The following is a 5849-nucleotide window of genomic DNA, read 5'->3' on the forward strand; positions in this document are numbered from 1 at the left end:
AGTCAACTCTTCGCCTGAGGTGCCCAAAGTACTGGAGCTTCAACTTTAACATCATTCCTTCCAAAGAAATCCCAGGGCTGATCTCCTTCAGAATGGACTAGTTGGATCTCCTTGCAGTCCAAGGGACTCTCAAGAGTCTTCTCCAACACCACAGTTCAAAAGTATCAGTTCTTCGGTGCTCAGCCTTCTTCACAGTCCAACTCTCACATCCATACATGACCACAGGAAAAACCATAGCCCTGACTTTAGTCAGCAAAGTAATGTCTCTGCTTTTGAATATGCTATCTAGGTTGGTCATAACTTTTCTTCCAAGGAGTAAGTGTCTTTTAATTTCATGGCTGCAATCACCATCTGCAGTGATTTTGGAGCCCCAAAACATAAAGTCTGACACTGTTTCCACTGTTTCCCCATCTGTTTCCCAGGAAGTGATGGGACTGGATGCCATGATCTTCGTTTTCTGAATGTTGAGCTTTAAGTCAACTTTTTCACTTTCCTCTTTCACTTTCATCAAGAGGCTTTTTAGTTCCTCTTCAGTTTCTGCCATAAGGGTGGTGTCATCTGCATATCTGAGGTTATTGATATTTCTCCCAGCAATCTTGATTCCAGCTTGTGCTTCTTCCAGTCCAGCATCTCTCTTGATGTACTCTGCATACAAGTTAAATAAGCAGGGTGACAATATATAGCCTTGACATACTCCTTTTCCTATTTTACACCAGTGTGTTGTTGCATGTCCAGTTCTAACTGTTGCTTCCTGACCTGCATACAGATTTCTCAAGAGGCAGGTCAGGTGGTCTGGTTAAATAATATTTAATAAACAAAAAATTCATTGTGTCTACAAATGGCATTCATTGAATAGTAAAATCCCAAAGCATATAACTGAGGAATACATATTTTTATTTTGTATATTTTACTTTCAATTTTTTCATATTAGTGGAAACAGTATAGTTATTGAAATTGAGGCAAAGAAAGAATCACAAATGGACAAGGCACATGTAATTAAAAATATTATTGGTTATTTTCATCCATCTATTCAAAACTTTGGTTTTTCCAGTAGTCATGTATGGATGTGAGAGTTGGACTATAAAGAAAGCTAAGTGCTGAAGAATTCTAGCTTTTGAACTGTGGTGTTGGAGAACACTCTTGAGAGTCCCTTGAACTGCAAGGAGATCCAACCAGTTCATCCTAAAGGAAATCAGTTCTGATTATTCATTGGAAGGACTGATGTCACTGACTCAGTGGACATGCTCAATTCAGTTCAGTTTAATCACTCAGCCATGTCTGACTCTTTGCAACCCCATAAACTGCAGCACGTCAGGCCTCCCTGTCCATCACCAACTGCTAGTGTCCACCCAAACCCATGTCCATTGTGTCAGTGATGTTATCCAACCATCTCATCCTCTGTCGTCCCCTTCTCCTCCTGCCCTGAATCTTTCCCAGCATCAGGGTCTTTTCCAGTGAGTCAGCTGTTTGCATCAGGTGGCCAAAGTACTGGAGTTTCAGCTTCAACATCAGTCCTTCCAATGAGCACTCAGGACTGATCTCCTTTAGAATGGACTGATTGAATCTCCTTGCAGTCCAAGGGACTCTCAAGGGTCTTCTCCAACACCACAGTTCAAAAGCATCAGTTCTTTGATGCTCAGCTTTCTTTATAGTCCAACTCTCACATCCGTACATGACTACTGGAAAAACCGTAGCCTTGACTAGATGGACCTTTGTTGATAAAGTAATGTCTCTGCTTTTTAATATGCTGTCTAGGTTGGTCATAACTTTCCTTCCAAGGAGTAAGCGTCTTTTAATTTCATGTCAGCAGTCACCATCTGCAGTGATTTTGGAGCCCCCCAAAATAAAGTCAACCACTGTTTCCACTGTTTCTCCATCTATTTGCCATGAAGTGATGGGACCAGATGCTATGATCTTGGTTTTCTGAATGATGAGCTTTAAGCAAACTTTTTCACTCTCCTCTTTCACTTTCATCAAGAGGCTGTTTAGTTCCTCTTCACTTTCTGCCATAAGGGTGGTGTCATTTGAATATCTGAGGTTATTGATATTTCTCCCAGCAATCTTGATTCTAGCTTGTGCCTCCTCCAGTCCAGCATTTCTCATGAAGAACTCGGCATATCAGTTAAATAACAGGGTGACAATATACAGCCTTGATGTACTTCTTTTCTTATTTGGAAACAGTCTGTTGTTCCATGTCCAGTTCTATATGTTGCTTCCTGACCTGCATACAGGTTTCTCAAGAGGCAGGTCAAGTGGTCCCATATTCCTATCTCCTTCAGAATTTTCCACAGTTTATTGTGATCCATGCAGTCAAAAGCTTTGGTATAGTCAATAAAGCAGAAATAGATGTTTTTCTGGAACTCTCTTGCTTTTTCGATGATCCAGCAGATGTTGGCAATTTGATCTCTGGTTCCTCTGTCTTTTCTAAAACCAGCTTGAACATCTGGAAGTTCACAGTTCACGTATTGCTGAATCCTGGCTTGGAGAATTTTGAGCATTGGTTTACTAGCATATTAGATGAGTGCAATTATGCAATAGTTTGAGCATTCTTTGGCATTGCCTTTTTTTGGGATTGGAATGAAAATGGACTTTTCCAGTCCTGTGGCCACTGCTGAGTTTCCAAATTTGCTGACATATTGAATGCAGCACTTTCACAGCATCATCTTTCAGGATTTGAAATAGCTCAACTGGAATTCTATCACCTCCACTAGCTTTGTTCGTAGTGATTTTTCTTAAGGCCCAATTGACTTTGCATTCCAGCATGTCTGGCTCCAGGTGTGAGTGATCACACCATTGTGATTTTCTGGGTCATGAAGATATTTTTTATACAGTTGTTCTGTGTATTCTTCCTGCCTTTTTTTTTTTTTTTAATATCTTCTGCTTCTGTTAGGTCTTTTCTATTTCTGTCCTTTATTGAGTCCATCTTTGCATCAAATGTTCCCTTTTTTCCTCTAATTTCCTTGAAGAGATCTCTAGTCTTTCTCATTCTATTGTTTTCTTCCATTTCTTTGCATTGATCTCTGAGGAAGGCTTTCTTATCTCTCCTTGCTATTCTTTGCTGTCATCTTGTTATCTTTGCTATTATCTTTGCTTATCTCTCCTTGCTATTTCTTATCTTGCCTTGCTATAATGGTCATTCAGCTGACCATTATAACTACTACTGTGGGCAGGAATCCCTTAGAAGAAATGGAGTAGACATCATAGTCAACAAAAGTGTCCTAAATGCAGTACTTGGATGCAGTCTCAAAAATGACAAATGATCTCTGTTCATTTCCAAAGCACCATTCAATATCATGGTAATCCAAGTCTATGCCCCAACCTGTAATGCTAAAGAAGCTGAAGTTGAAGACCTACAAGATCTCCTAGAACTAACACCCCCAAAAGGTGTCCTTTTCATTATAGGGGACTGGAATGCAAAAGTAGGAAGTCAAGAAACACCTGGAGTAACAGGCAAATTTGGCCTTGGAGTACAGAATGAAGTGGGGCAAAGGCTAATAGAGTTTTGCCAAGAGAACACACTGGTCATAGCAAACACCCTCTTACAACAACACAAGAGAAGACTCTACATATGGTCATCACCAGATGATCAACACCAAAATCAGATTGATTATATTCTTTGCAGCCAAAATTGGAGAAACTCTATACAGTCAGCAAAAACAAGACTGGGAGCTGACAGTGGCTCAGATGATGAACTCCTTATTGCCAAATTCAGACTTAAATTGAAGAAAGTGGGGAAACCACTAGACCATTCATATGACCTATATCAAATCCCTAACAGTTATACAGTGGATGTGAGAAATAGATTTAAGGGACTAGATCTGAAAGACAGAGTGCCTGATGATCTATGGGCAGAGGTTTGTGACTGTACGGGAGACAGGGATCAAGACCAAGGCCAAGAAAAAGAAATGTAAAAAGCAAAATGGCTGTCTGGGGAGGCCTTACAAATAGCTGTGCAAAGAAAAGAAGTGAAAAGTGAAGGAGAAAAGGAAAGATACACACATTTGAATGCAGAGTTCCAAGGAATAGCAAGAAGAGATAAGAAAGCCTTCCTCAGTGATCAATGGACATGAGTTTGAGTAAACTCTGGGAGTGGGTGATGGACAGGGAGGCCTGGTGTGCTGCAGTCCATGGGGTTGCAAAGAGGTGGACACAACTGAGTAACTGAACTGAAGCTTATCAAGTATATGGCCTTGGGAAAATCACCTGTTGACCTTCTTTCTCAGTGCTAAATTTTTCAACAGAGTTAAAGATAATTTTCAAGAATTTGTTCTGTTGATTCATTAAATTAAATTTGGATCAGTACTCTCATCTTCATACATGTTTGACGCTTTTGATATTGTCCACTTCCTTTTATTTTGTCCCTACTCATTTGTTTGTATTGGCCTGCAAATTTATCATTCCCAATAACATAAGCCAGTTAAGATGGAAATGTTAACAGTAGTAATTCCTAGGTGGTGCTAATGGCAAGAACCAGTCTGCCAATGCAGGAGACATGAGTTTAATCCCTGGATTGGGAAGATCTCATGAAGGAGGACATGGCATTCCACTCCAGTATTCTTTCCTGGAGAATCCCATAGACACAGGAGCCTGGTGGGTGACAGTCTATAGGGTCACAAAGACTTGGACATGACTAAAGCCATTTCACACACACACACACACACACACACACACACACATTAACACTGCTGCTGCTGCTGCTGCTGCTGCTAAGTCGCTTCAGTCGTCTCCGACTCTGTGCAACCCCATAGACGGCAGCCCACCAGGCTCCCCCGTCCCTGGGATTCTCCAGGCAAGAACACTGGAGTGGGTTGCCATTTCCTTCTCCAATGCAAGAAAGTGAAAAGTGAAAGTGAAGTCGCACAGTCGTGTCCGACTCTTAGCGACCACATGGACTGCAGCCTACCAGGCTCCTCCGTCCATGGGATTTTCCAGGCAAGAGTACTGGAGTGGGGTGCCATTGCCTTCTCTACATTAACACTAGTAGCTCCATTAATTGTGTGTTATGGATAATGCAACACAATGTATATTTTGCTCTTTAAACAGCTCCTCAAAGTAGTAGTTGGATTTTCTCAGGAAAAAAAAAAAAGAGATAAATAAATGCTAGGTAATTACAGCCTATCTCCTTTTTGTTGTTGTTGTGTCTGAAGTTTATTCAAAATATTGCAGCACTGTAGAAAGTTTCAAACAACTCCATGTGGTGTTTTGAAATTTATCCCAAAGATAGGCTGAGTGACCTGCAGATTGGACAGACTGCCAAAGTCCAAGAGCTTCAGCATTTCCTTAGTGTCAGGATCTATTAATACTTCAGTGATCTCCTGATCCAGACTGAGATCTTAGCACATAATTATCCCTCCTCTCTTGCTCTTCCTCCTGCAGCTTGATGGAGATACTCTCACTGGGTCCCTCTGAATCCACTTCATCAGATGTTTGACAGATCCTGTGATCTTGTTGCCGAGCTTCTTGTTGGGAATAACGGCAGTCTCCTCACACACATGCTTACTGGTGTGGAATTCATTGCCCAAGCTTGTACAGTACTTTTCAGTGATGACCCAGGCTGCCTTCTTCTTGGTTTTGGTGTGAATGTGATCCATATTGGCAGGTTCTTGGTACAAGAACTCACCCTACCTCCTTTCTAAGCCCTAAACCAATTGTGGAGTAAACATAGGTATCTGTGTATGTGCGTACATGCTTAGGTGCTTCAGTCTTGTCTAATTTTTTGCAACCCCATATGGACCATAGCCTGCCAGGCTCCACTGTCCATGGGGTTTTTCCAACAAAAATACTGAAGTGGGTTGCTATGCCCTCCTCCAGGGGATCTTCCCCACCCAGGGATCACACCCACGTCTCCT

General features: G+C 41.5%; 1 pseudogene; it reads right to left on the reverse strand.

Annotated features, from left to right (window-relative positions):
• Positions 1 to 5180: 5180 nt before the first annotated feature.
• On the reverse strand, positions 5181 to 5591 carry LOC138076772 (small ribosomal subunit protein eS17-like; annotated as a pseudogene).
• Between the last annotated feature and the right edge of the window lie 258 nt (positions 5592 to 5849).

Source organism: Capricornis sumatraensis, chromosome 3 (assembly GCF_032405125.1).
Source record: "Capricornis sumatraensis isolate serow.1 chromosome 3, serow.2, whole genome shotgun sequence".
NCBI lineage: Eukaryota > Metazoa > Chordata > Mammalia > Artiodactyla > Bovidae > Capricornis > Capricornis sumatraensis.